The 13,516-nt window shown below is 35.7% G+C and overlaps 1 long non-coding RNA gene across 4 annotated transcripts in view; it reads right to left on the bottom strand.

Moving 5' to 3' along the window:
• Positions 1-220: 220 nt before the first annotated feature.
• Positions 221-13,516, bottom strand: part of LOC134810521 (uncharacterized) — a 384,534-nt gene continuing 371,238 nt past the window's right edge. For 3 of the 4 annotated variants that reach the window (XR_010158799.1, XR_010158802.1, XR_010158801.1), the window contains one exon: positions 722-3,479. This is a non-coding gene — a long non-coding RNA (uncharacterized LOC134810521). Of the gene's footprint in view, positions 3,480-13,516 lie in introns of all 4 variants that reach the window. The other variant, XR_010158800.1, reaches the window with a different exon arrangement.

Raw genomic sequence — 13,516 nt, 5'->3', positions numbered from 1 at the left:
AAAAAATGATGAGTTCATATCCTTTGTAGGGACATGGATGAAATTGGAAACCATCATTCTCAGTAAACTATCGCAAGAACAAAAAACCAAACACCGCATATTCTCACTCATAGGTGGGAACTGAACAATGAGATCACATGGACACAGGAAGGGGAATATCACACTCTGGGGACTGTGGTGGGGAGGGGGGAGGGGGGAGGGATAGCATTGGGAGATATACCTAATGCTAGATGACGAGTTAGTGGGTGCAGCGCACCAGCATGGCACATGTATACATATGTAACTAACCTGCACAATGTGCACATGTACCCTAAAACTTAAAGTATAATAAAAAAATAAATTAAAAAAAAAAAAAAAAAAAGATTTCAGAAGCTGCAACAATTTTCAATTCATTGTGAGTTGCCCCAATGCTAACTCCAGACAAAAATATCACAAAAAAGAAAACCACGTATCAATATTTCTCTGAATATAGACAAAAAGTCAACAAAATATTTGCAGCCCAAACTCAGCAACATATTAAAAATATTACACATCATGACCACGTGAAACTTATCCCAGACAGAATTACCACACAGAGAATTTCTTTTACAAGGTTAATTTTTACAACTCTTCCACAACTTGTTCAAATTTTTAGATTCATCTAAGTTAAAACAATCTTCTAACCCTCTGGCAAAGATTTACTTCCCCATGACTTCTTATAATCTTTTTTTTTTTTTTTTTTGAGACAGAGTCTCACTATGTCACTCAACCAGGAGTACAGTGGTGCAATCTTGGCTCACTGCAACCTCCACCTCCGGAGTTCAAGAGATTCTCCTCCCTCAGCCTCCCGAGTATCTGGAATTACAGGTGTGTGCCATCACACTGGGCTAATTTTTGTACTTCTTGTAGAGATGGGGTTTCACCTTGTTGACCAGGCTAGTCTTGAACTCCTGACCTCAAGTGATCCTCCCACCTCAGCTTCCCAAAGTGCTGGGATTAAGGTTTGAGACATAGTGCCTGGCTGCCTTCTTATAATCTTTAACCAAAAACACATTTCACGCTCCTCATACACCTTGCATGTATTAATAAAACTATTTTTTTAGTAGTCTTAATTTCATGTTATAATGGTAACTCTTAGGAACTTTTACTTTTGGTGCATACATTTCCTTTCATCAATCATTTCACAACTTACACAGACCGTCTACGACATGCTTGGATTTTCTGGCTTGTCCTAAACATTCCTCTTTTTAAACAACCAGTTATTTTAATTTAGGACATGAATTTACCATATGGGATCCTCTCTTATATAAACTCTTTTCTTTATAACCTTTTTGGCATAGCTAGCGGGCATGGCTAATTCAACACGTCCCAAGGCCTTATCTAGAATCTAATGTGTTCATGGTAGGTAAACTGAACAATTTTCAAAAGTCACAGCAGTTTATGACCTTAAAGTCTTTGGAATACCTAATATCTGACCTGCCTAATTTAGACTAAATGTCCTTATTTTACCAATAATCTTTAAAACTTTTTATTTCCCAAAGATTACTAAAGTTATGTGAACTAAAAAGAATTAGTTTTTATTTTTCTTTCAAAATATCTGATTTAAGCACTTATTTTTCTTTAATCCAGTTAATTAGAGTTCTTTTGTATAAACATCACACACACAACACATACCTAACTACACAGGCAGACAGAAGAAGATCTGGTAGTTGTAAGATTTTTCACTTGCCAGTTTTGAAGTTTCTTAATTGGATTACTTGCTTTAGGGTGCATCCTTCAAGAAATAGGGCTGGGAACACAGGTAGTTTTTACAATATCTAGAATCTTTGAAGGTAGCTTGAAGACAGAAAAATTCAAGAAGGGATGACAGAAGTTGTTCATGGAGGGGAAGAGAACTATCAAATGGTAAATGTCACACAGATACCAATCAGAAAGTACTCATTTCCTAAGCCAGGATTGAACCTGGGCCACCACTGTAAAATGGCAGAAACCAAAAGAAAGTACTGACATATGGTTACAAGGTTAAGCTCCCAAGGACATAAAACAAGATGCAGACCTCATCCAGTTTTTCTTTTGTTTTTTCAGAGACCTGCAGCAAAGTTTGTAACTGACCAGCTTGCTGGGCCACCTTGAATAGTGAGCTTATGGGATCCTAAGCCCATGTATCCTAAGGTATCCTAAGGTACCCCTATTCATGACAGAATGACACAGAAAGACAAATTCATAGCAAAAATACACCAGATTCACCACAGTTTAAGACTAGCCTCAGAATCCTTTTTCACATTAATCAAAACTTTACAGAGGAGATAAACAGTGATTTTTGTCATTCATTCAACTGGTTTGCACAGAGAAAGAGAGACCAGAAGCCTGACTGGTAGGAAATTCTTACCCTTTTGCCAGCATGTCAGGTTTCTGGGTTCCTCTTCCATGAGCAGCCCTAGCAACCCTCTTTGCCACACCATACCTCTGGGGACCAAGCTGCATCACAAGGGAAAATCATGGAACCACAGGCAAAATCCTCCTCATTTTGCAAGATGCTGCCCAAGGAGCTTTATGTAGCAACCAAATTAGCATTTTCCATTCTGGCCAGAGCAAAATATGTGTGACAAAACATAGACATTAGCCACTCTGGTTAGCACCCAATATTGAACTGGAAAAGGTCAAATTTGCCCCTGGTTGGGCCCTGTCACCTTTAATCCATTTTAACCAAGAGGGACTTTACTGAGGAGAGGGCCTCTAACCCAATCCCATCCTTTACTCAGGTGAAATGTACGGCAATACTTATCCAAAGTCAGCCAATTGGTGTTGCAGTCTATTTCCTTTGGATCGGAATAGTAACTAAGCTTAAAAGTCAGTAGATGTAATTTTGGGAGCCCTCGTTTTTAAATTCACTTCAATACATCGTTGTTCATTCAGAATGTTCCACTGTAAGTTATCTTTGGTAAGACTTCACCATTTCCGTAAGACTTTGTTGCTTCCTGAGCCTAATGTTTAAGTTGAAAGGAAATCAGTCTTTTAGAAATTAAGGATCCCATTTTTACCTAAAATATTGGCTTTACTCTCAGGTTCCCTTGATTGCCTTAGCCAATGATTTTTCTATGAAACAAAGGGGTAGAACACAAAAATCCCCGCAAATTTTCGAAAGCCAAACTTTACAACCCCAACAACATTACCATTTACTACCAGTTTCTTTCTGACCCAGTCAGATGTAAGAGGCCTCTAACTAGATCCAAGCCAGTTAATTACCAGATCAAATCTGACCCTGGACTCAGTCCAGTTTCTGTTGTTACTTCCAAACCCAGTTTAGAACAGAAATTTGCTCAAAGAAAATCAGAAAGCTCAAAACACAAATCTGTGGCACTCCAAAATCTGAGAGAGAACTTACCCACTGCTCTGAGAGATCAAAGGACACAAGTGGGTCCTTGCAGGTACCTTGCTTGTTCACTCAGCACTTCTGGGGGTCATTAAAGCTCTACTTTGAACCCTGCTTCTGACACCATCTGTTAAAAGAAAAACTTCAATCAAATTACATTTAAAGGAGTTTAACTGAGCAATGAATGATTCACGAATTGGGCAGCCCCCAGAATCACAGTAGATCCAGACAGACTCCCTGCCCTGCATTTTTCGATATCCTACTTTTAGATCTAGTTTATACTAAATTGGTTATAATGCAGTTTAACTTTGTAAACATACAAAAAATTTACAAGGATCTTTGATGTTAAAAAAATCACATATGTAGAATTTTATTTTAGTTACTTCAAACCACTTAGTAATCTAATTAGCTGGAAGCATACAATAAAATTTACTCTGTACTTTTTGCTTCTAAGTTATTATATAACCATAATGGCATTCAATTTATCTCAACTTAATGTTACTTTTATCAGTATTAACCTCAACATACTGATAATATTTTACTAAATGTTTTTAGACATAAATTTCACATATACTTCTCCTCCTAGTGGATAAGCTTTAGCTAATGGTGTCAATATTTTCATATTTTAATAATGTTATTGTTAGTTTTAAGTATGTCCTCAAAATTCATAAAACATAAAGCAAATGGTGTCTACAAAGTTGAAACCAAATTATGAAAAATATAAAAAATTTCTTTTTAAATAAAATCAGTTGACATTAAGTGGCACTTAATTATCCCCATGTTATTAAATATATTAAAAAGCCATAACGGAGATTTTAACCAACAGGGTATTCATTGATTTTCCACTCATTCTGTTACACTTTACAATTTCTTACCAATGAAAATAAAAAGAAGTAACTGAGAGAAAAAAAAGGAAGTAAATAATATTGAAACCTAGATTTTTAAAAGGTAGAGTACAGAAGATAAGATTTTTAACTATCATATTAATGAGCAGAAATAAAATACAAAGTATGATTTGAAAGAAATATACAGAATCAATGGTGGTATTCAGCTCTTTCCGGTGGGTGGGCGACATGCTTGTGAAGGAAAAATGCATTGCCTAAAAACCATACCCACGTGTGATGGAGTGTGCATCTGTTCAATACAGGCCAAGCCAAAATCTGCAGGTGTCAAAATGCCAGTAGTACACACAAAATGATGGAAATGAAGACAAATTATCTTTTGAAAAGTACCAATGTTCATAAATTTTTCTTATTTCTGCATGCGCGAAGATATCATTGGCTTTCTTCCCCTTTATCATGTTGTCTGTGTTAACTGATAAAAGTCAAAAACTAAACAAGAAAAAATGTTCTCTCTGCAATCAACAAAGCAAGCAAATGACTAGCCTGACATTTCATCAGTTCTTCTAGGAAATCCCTGGATAACAGCACCACTGTTTTCATTTTTGCTAAAAAGCTGATTAGAAAGTTGAGGTCCAATTATTGGCATAAAACTTTTCAGAAATATTTCTGTGAAGTGTGAAAAAAAGACTTGTAGATTTTGTAAATTATTGGTCCTGTGTTTGTGCACTAAAAAGCCAAAGTTACAAATTGCAGATGCCACTCATCCACTTGTTCTCAGGTTTGCAAAATGGCTCTAGATAACCTTCCAAAAATGACAACCTGAATTATGAAAATAATTTTGACTCTGATAAGCTTCTCTCTAAGCCATTAAGATAAGCACATTGAATGAACAGTGATTTTCCATTATACCAGAACATATGGCTTGCAAATGTGAGTTATATATATTTCATTCAAGTACCTTAATTAACAAATATAATAAACTTCATATTACTATACACTTTAATAAAGTAGTACAAGTATGTTCATTTCTCAAACAATCCTGTGAAATTGGAAGTCTGACATTTTTATTTTCTGATTACAGATGTAGAAAAATGTAACGGCTTGCATAAAGTCATGCACATTTAAATTGTAGCAACAACACTGGAACTCAAGTGTTTTGATTTTTATCCTTACGCCTCTTCTGCTATGCCATCCTGCTTTTATTGTTAAGAATTTAAATCTTAATTTTTGTAATCTTCATTTGTACCATTCGTGGATTGTTTCCTAGTAATACATAAAGCCACTTATTAGATGTACTATGCAAATTCATACCATGTTTTTCACACATGCACAGGCAATACAAACATACAGTAGTAGTTCATTTACTATATCAATAAGTCAATAAGTGGATCTAATTAGCATTAGAACTTAAAAGTTAACATAATCAAAGGATTATAAAATAGAATTTGCCATGGATTTGCACACACCATATAACCAGAAAACACTTATTTGTATTAAGTTTCCTAGGGCTGCTATAACAAGGTACCATTAAACCAGGTAATCTAAAACGTAGGAATTTAATTTCGCACAGTGGTAGAGGCCAGAAGTCCAAAATCAAGGTGTTAGCAGAGCCATGCTCCATCTGAATGGTCTAGAAAAAAATCCTCCCCTGCCTCTTCCTAGCTTCAGGTGATTTCAGGCTTGTGGCAATATAACTCCAATCCTTGCCTCTCTTGTCATGTAAGATTCTTCCCTGTGTGTCTCTACATATTTGGAGCTTCTCTTAGTATAAAAACAACAATCATACTGGATTTAAGGCACATTCTAATCTCTTATGACTTAATTCTAACTAATTACATCTGCAAATACTTTATTTCCAAATAAGATCACATTCTGAAGTTCCAGGTGGACCTGAAATTTGAGAGGATACCCTCACCAGCTACCTATAGAAATCTCCTCTTCCTTCCACAATACTACACAGGAAGACTTCCTTTTTTCCTTTATTTCAGAAGCCATTGGAACTCTCATACATTATAGAGTTCTTTTTAATCTTACTTGATCTAGGGTGTTATGTAGATGTACTAAGCATCATAGGTAAAGGACAACAGAGAAGGAAGAGGAACAACTGGTTTTGGTAGCACAACTTAATTGTTGGCTCATCACAGTCCATTTTAAATCTTTACTGTAATAGTTTGATTTCTGGCTGCTGATAAAGACATACCCCAGACTTGGCAATTTACAAAAGAAAGAGGTTTAATGGACTTGCAAATCCACACAGCTGGGGAGCCCTCATAATTATCATGGCAGAAGGGAAGGAGGAGCAAGTCATATCTTACATGAATGGTGGCAGGCAAAGAGAGAGCTGGTACAGAAAAAGCTTCCTTTTTTTACTTATTTTTTTTTAATTTTACTTCAAGTGCTGGAATACATGTCTGAACATGCAGGTTTGTTACATAGGTATACATGTGTCATGGTGGTTAGCTGCACCCATCAGCCCGTCATCTAGGTTTTAAGACCCACGTGCATTAGGTATTTGTTCTAATGCTCTCCCTCGCCCTTCTCCCCATCCCCCAACTGGCCCCACTGTGTGATGTTCCCCTCCCTATGTCCATGTGTTCCCATTGTTCTCACTCATAAGTTCCCACCTAAGAGTGAGAACATGCGGTGTCTCATTTTCTGTTCCTGTGTTAGTTTGCTGAGGATGATGGTTTCCAGCTTCATCCATGTCCCTGCAAAGGACGTGAACTCATTCTTTTTTATGGCTGTATATTATTCCATGGTGTATATATGCCACATTTTCTTTATCCAGTCTATCATTGGTGGGCATTTGGGTTGGTTCCAAGTCTTTGCTATTGTAAATAGTGCTGCAGTAAACATACAGGTGCATGTGTCTTTTTTTTTTTTTTCTGAGATGGAGTCTCGCTCTGTCGCCCAGGCTGGAGTGCAGTGGCGCGATCTTGGCTCACTGAAAGCTCCGCCTCCTGGGTTCAAGCCATTCTCCTGCCTCAGCCTCCCAAGTAGTTGTGACTATAGATGCCCGCCACCACGCCCAGCTATATTTTTGTATTTTCAGTAGAGACGGGGTTTCACCATATTAGCCAGGATGGTCTCTATCTCCTGACCTCGTGATCCACCCACCTCAGCCTCCCAAAATGCTGGGATTACAGGTGTGAGCCGCTGCATCTGGCCCATGTGTCTTTACGGTAGAATGATTTGTAATCCTTTGGGTATATACCCAGTAATGGGATTGCTGAGTCAAATGGTATTTCTGGTTCTAGATCCTTGAGGAGTCACCACAATATCTTCCATAATGGTTGAACTAATTTACACTCCCAATAACAATGTAAAAGCATTCCTTTATTCTCCGCATCCTCACCAGCATCTATTGTTTCCAGACTTTTTAATGATTGCCATTCTAACTGGTGTGAGATGATATCTCATTGTGGTTTTGATTTGCATTTCTCTAATGACCAGTGATAATAAGCTTTTTTTCATATGTTTGTTGGCACATAAGTGTCTTCTTTTGAGAACTGACTGCTCATATCCTTTGCCCACTTTCTGAACTAGAAAAAAGTACTTTAAATTTCATGAAACCCAAAAAGAGCCCATACAGCCAAGACAATCCTAAGCAAAAAGGACAAAGCTGGAGGCATCACGCTACCTGACTTCAATCTATACTACAATGCTACAGTAACCAAAACAGCATGGTACTGGTACCAAAACAGAAATATAGACCAATGGGACAGAACAGAGGCCTCAGAAATAATGCCACACATCTACAACCATCTGATCTTCAACAATCCTGACAAAAATAAGCAATGGGGAAAGGATTCTCTGTTTAATAAATGGCTAGCCATATGCAGAAAACTCAAACTGGACCCCTTCTTTACACCTTATACAAAAATTAACTCAAGATGGATTAAAGATTTAAACAGAAAACATAAAACTCTAAAAAGCCTAGAAGAAAACCTAGCCAGTACCATTCAGGACACAGGCATGGGCAAAGACTTCATGACTAAAACACCAAAAGCAATTACAACAAAAGACAAAATTGACAAATGGGATCTAATTAAACTAAAGAGCTTCAGCTCATCCAATGAAACTATCATCAGAGTGAATAGGCAACCTATAGAATGGGAGAAAATTTTTGCAATCTATCCATCTGACAAAGGTCTAATATCCAGAATCTACAAGGAACTTAAACAAATTTACAAGAAAAAAAAAATCAAAACTTCTGTTTTTAAAACCATCAGATCTCATGAGACTCACTCACTATTACGAGAACAGCTCAGGAAAGACCTGCCCCCATAATTCAGTCACCTCTCACCGGATTCCTCCCATGACATGTGGGAATTATGGGAGTTACAATTCAAGATGAGCTTTGGGTGGGGACACAGCCAAACCATATCATTTACTTCTTTACTTTCCACAAATTCATCTTTTTTCATGTCTCAACAACTCTGGAGACCTTATCCTACTCTTCAACATCAGCTAATTTGAAAAACTGCTCAAAGATCCACAAATCTTCTGTACTGATCACAGAGAGAGAGGAACACTGATTGCAATACCAGATAGTGGCAGTTGAAAGGAATTGTGCCCGAGGATGAAAATAGCATTTATTTATTTAAAAGCAATCACATACACAAACATATATACCAATACATCTAAGTGACTACGTGTCAAGCAATTGTAATAGTGTGTAATGTATTCTCAGGCTGATCTCTAAAAAACACCAATTGAGTTTTCACCAGTTAGAATTCTATGACAGATGTTACTTTTCAATGTAATTTTAGAAAAAGATTTTAAAAATTAACTCTTCTCTGGAAACTTCATTTTTTAATTTTTATCCCTCTCATATTCATCACATCCATGATAGAAGCCTCTTATGATAGACATCAAACTATGCAAACCTCTTTGTGTGCTTCTTCCCAAATCTAGTGCATGGGGAGATATGTTATTGGCAGCACAGACTAGAATAGTGAATGGCATTGCCCATGAAAGCATCACTATGGTTTTATAATTCAAGATCATTTTACTTTCAATAATACTTCTGAGCTAGTCTAGGCACGAATAGCACAATATACTGTGGTGTTTTAGTTTCCATAATGTAAGTGACACATTGTATTGCAATTGCATAGACAGACAGATAGATAGATAGATGTCTATTTTTATCTTCTTCCTAGTCATTTAAGGTATTTGAAGGCAGTATCTGGGACAACTTAGATGCAGATCAGTTTGTTTGCTGAAAAGTGACTAGAGATTTTAATGTTTCTATTATGTCTTTTCCCAAATAGCGGTTATGTGCCCCACTCAATTTAACTCTTGGGTACTGTGGTGATCATTAGGGTTCTTTGATAACTATTAATTGTTCTCCCAACTTCTGGCACATAGAAAGATTGAAATTACTGGCCCTTTACGGGTATGGCCATTTCAATGAGTTGTGAGCAGAAGAGACGTGCGTCACTTCTAGACTGGAATATTTAATTGCCCATATGATACTGTCTAGAGCTCCTTTTTATCTGAATATAACTTCCTGCCAACATGCATTAAAGGTGTAGTGTAGGTGAGCAATAAACCTTTGTTGTTTAATAGAACAGAGATTCAGGTGATATTTGTTACCATAAACTTTTCTGACGAATACAAATGCTATTTTGCAGTATTACTTGATAGTATCTAATGTCATATAAGACATACTAGATTATATATTCATGAGTCAATGACAAAATTTCTCACTTTGTTTTTATTCTTCCAATTGTGACATCTCTGCATTGACCATATTTTGAGAACATTAGTCAAAAGGACTAATGAAATGAAAATATTTTCGTAATTTTTCACTTGATCCTGGTAAGCATGGCTCTCTTTGCACTATCTCTTTTCTAGGTGTTTTCTTGAAATTCTGATTTTTAAATCAGCAAATTTAATCGGCCCACCCTGTCAGTTTGCCTAAACCTTACATAGTAATGTGGTAAATACAATATAAAATTCTACTCTGTAATTTCGAGAGACTCAAAGGGACTTAACTTGTACTTTGTTTCAAATTTTATACCACTCAATCATAATTAATTTTGATGATTTTTGGCTAAATGAGAAGCAATGGGTAGCTCTGCAGGAAAGGAAAAGGATAAGAGCACCTAACAAAGTTCCCTGTAGGTAACCCCAACCTAATTTAAAGCACACTTGATATGTAGCAATAGACCCTGGTAAAATGGCAGGTGATTCTCTAAACAGAATAAAAGTAGCAGTTGTATCCCTGCCCAGACTCAGTAAATTTGTATGAACATGGTGCTTTTCATTAGGCAATCAATAATATATTTTATTGGTTCCAGAACACTGCACAAAACCCACTAGAAGTCATTTCACTCCACTGTTTTGAGTGTGAACACTACAATTAAGCAAACAAAAAAATAAATTAGTTTTTCTGAAATCTGGAGGTTTTCTAGTTGTAAAAACCCAATTACAAATTAGCAAGCTGTGAATAATCAGATTAAAAAATAATCAGGCGCAAAGCAGCAAGTGTTTCACTTATAAAAATCTGCAAAGACTCACAAAGTTAGTTATACGGTAATTGATGGCAAATGGGAATATCAATGATATTACATTGAATCACAATTTTTTAACCTCAAATATCAATAGTTTTACTATATATATGTGTGTATATATATATATATCTCTCTCTCTCTCCTTGAAATTTCTTATTTTCTGTTAAGGAAGTGTAGAGATTTTGTAGGGGTGCATATGCCAAGTTGAAATAGTTCTTATATGTTTGAAATTCAGATTATTTGCTAACAAAGGATGATTATGAAGTATTTGAGTATATATAAAAACAATATGAAATAATATTACAAAACTAAGACTAAACATATTGGTAATATCAGCAAATATCAGAGAACTTAACCTACTAAAAACACAGCTTTTCAGATTGGCTAAAAAATCAAATTTTAACATTATACATGAAACATCATAATACAAAGAGATTCAGCACCATTATACTTAAAAAGTAAACCAAAAACACACACATACACACAAATAGAAAGAAAGACAGAATTTTGATGCTGATATTTGATGAGGTGAAATACTGTTGTGAAAGCATAAAAGAAACAAAAATGACATCTCATGATGCTAAAAGTTACAGATTATAATGATGACAGTTATTGATATTTGTACAGCAACAAGTTTTAGGAGGCTAAAACTATAGTTACGAAAGAAATAAGCAGAAATATATTAATAACAGTAGAATTTAACCCAACTCTTACAATCCAAGACTGATTAAGTGGATAAAGAGTTAGAAAGTATGTAAAACAACTAACAAATAATTAGGTCTGTGCAAAAGTAATTGCAGTTTTTGCCATTCCTTTTACTTTTCAATAAGTTGATCAGTGATATATATCCAAGTAGGAACCTCAATAAAAGAGGATAAATTATGTTCAAGTAAATATGAAGCATGTACAAAATATGGCCATATGTTAACCCACAAAATATGCCAATAAATAATATTTTCTGCTAGAAATCATAAAATTATTTTCAAAAGAGATTTTAATATAGAAACTGAAAGTGTGCTAAATAAATCTCAGGTTAAAAGGGAAATACAAAACAAAATTATGAAATTGCTTAAATAATAATAAAAACAGGACATTTTATTTTATCTTACTGAAAACAGGATATTTTAGAATTTTGGCTTACAAGAAAGGCAGTTATAGAGTAAGACTGATAACATCAAATACCTATATCAATAAAAACTATAAAAGTAAAAAAAATTAGAACAATTATTAAAACCAAAAATGTACAATTAAATAAATGTAGAGAGATAAGAAATAAAAATTGAGGCAAAAAAAAAACCAACAAAAAGCTATGAAACCAACAAATAAATCTCACATATTGATCTTCAATAAAATCAGCGAAACTGACATGATAAGCTAAGTAAGCGAAAAAAGTAAAACCACAAACATACAAATTTAGAAGTAACAACAATATAGACACTAAAACAGAGGAAGCCAGACACAGCGGCACATGTCTATAATCCCAGCTACTTGGGAGGCTGAGGTGGGAGCATCCTTTGAACGCAGGAGTTGGAGACCAGCCTGGTCAACACTGCATGAGGTGGAGTTCAAGACCAGCCTGGCAAAGATGGTGAAACCCTGTTTCTGCTAAAAATACAAAAATTAGCCGGGCATGGTGGCGGGTGCCTGTAATCCCAGCTACTCCGGAGTCTGAGGCAGAGAATTGCTTGAACCCAGGAGGCGGAAGGTGCAGTGAGCAGAGGTTGTGCCAGTGCACTCCACCCTGGGCCACCACACCAAGATAATTTTCTTGCATTTTTAGTAGAGACGGGGTTTCACCATATTGGCCAAGCTGGTCTCAAAGTCCTGACCTTGTGATCCGTCTGGGCGACAGAGCAAGACTCCATCTCAAAACAAACAAAAAAGAAAAAAAACAACAAAAAAAAAACCAAAAACAAACAAAAAAATAATATTTACAGCCCAACCCCACTTAAGAATATTTATGCAAATATTAAAAAAAGAAGAATCAACAGCACATTAATACAATTAATCCTCTATTATAAAGTATTTTAATAAAATCTTTCACATTAATAGAACCAAGAAAAACCATCTGATAATTTTTACAGCAGCAGACCTTTTGCTTGACAAAATCCAAAATCCACTTGTGTCAAAAAACCCTGAATTAAATAAGAATTGATTGATAAGTCTTTACAGAATAATATAATAAATATACCTCAGCCCTGCAGTAAGTAAGCGTTCCATTTAATGTAGAAAAAAAGGCATTTCCAGTAAAATAAGAAACAATGCAATACGGTATTGTCTCTACTACCGATTGATCTTATCTTGCATTTACTAGTCATTAAAATTTGACAATAAATGAAGTTAAAGACATAGATTTAAAAAACAATAGGTAGAAGTATCTCTATTTGTCTTACCTCAGAGGTGGTATATTTAATAATTTCAAACCATTTACACTCATACCTGTTCTGCTTTTTCAAATGACTATAAGCTCTTTGAGGACTTGCTGAACTGCTTCATTTTTCCACTATGCAACAAACCTAATACATATGATAATGCCTCCATAATTTGTTAACAAATATAGATAATGACATTGTTGACCAACATTTTTTATTTTTTATTTTTTGAGATGGAGTTTCGCTCTTGATGCCCAGGCTGGAGTGTAATGGCACGATCTCAGCTCACTGCCACTTCCGCCTCCTGGGTTCATGAGATTCTCCGGCCTCAGCCTCCCAAGTAGCTGTGATTACAGGTGTCCGCCATCATGCCCAGCTAATTTTTGTATTTTTAGTAGAGACAGGGTTTCACCATGTTGGCCAGGCTGGTCT

Source organism: Pan troglodytes, chromosome 6, assembly GCF_028858775.2.
Source record: "Pan troglodytes isolate AG18354 chromosome 6, NHGRI_mPanTro3-v2.0_pri, whole genome shotgun sequence".
NCBI classification, from domain to species: Eukaryota; Metazoa; Chordata; class Mammalia; order Primates; family Hominidae; genus Pan; species Pan troglodytes.
Note: the sequence above shows the minus strand (reverse complement) of the source record. Positions and strands in the feature narration are given on the sequence as shown.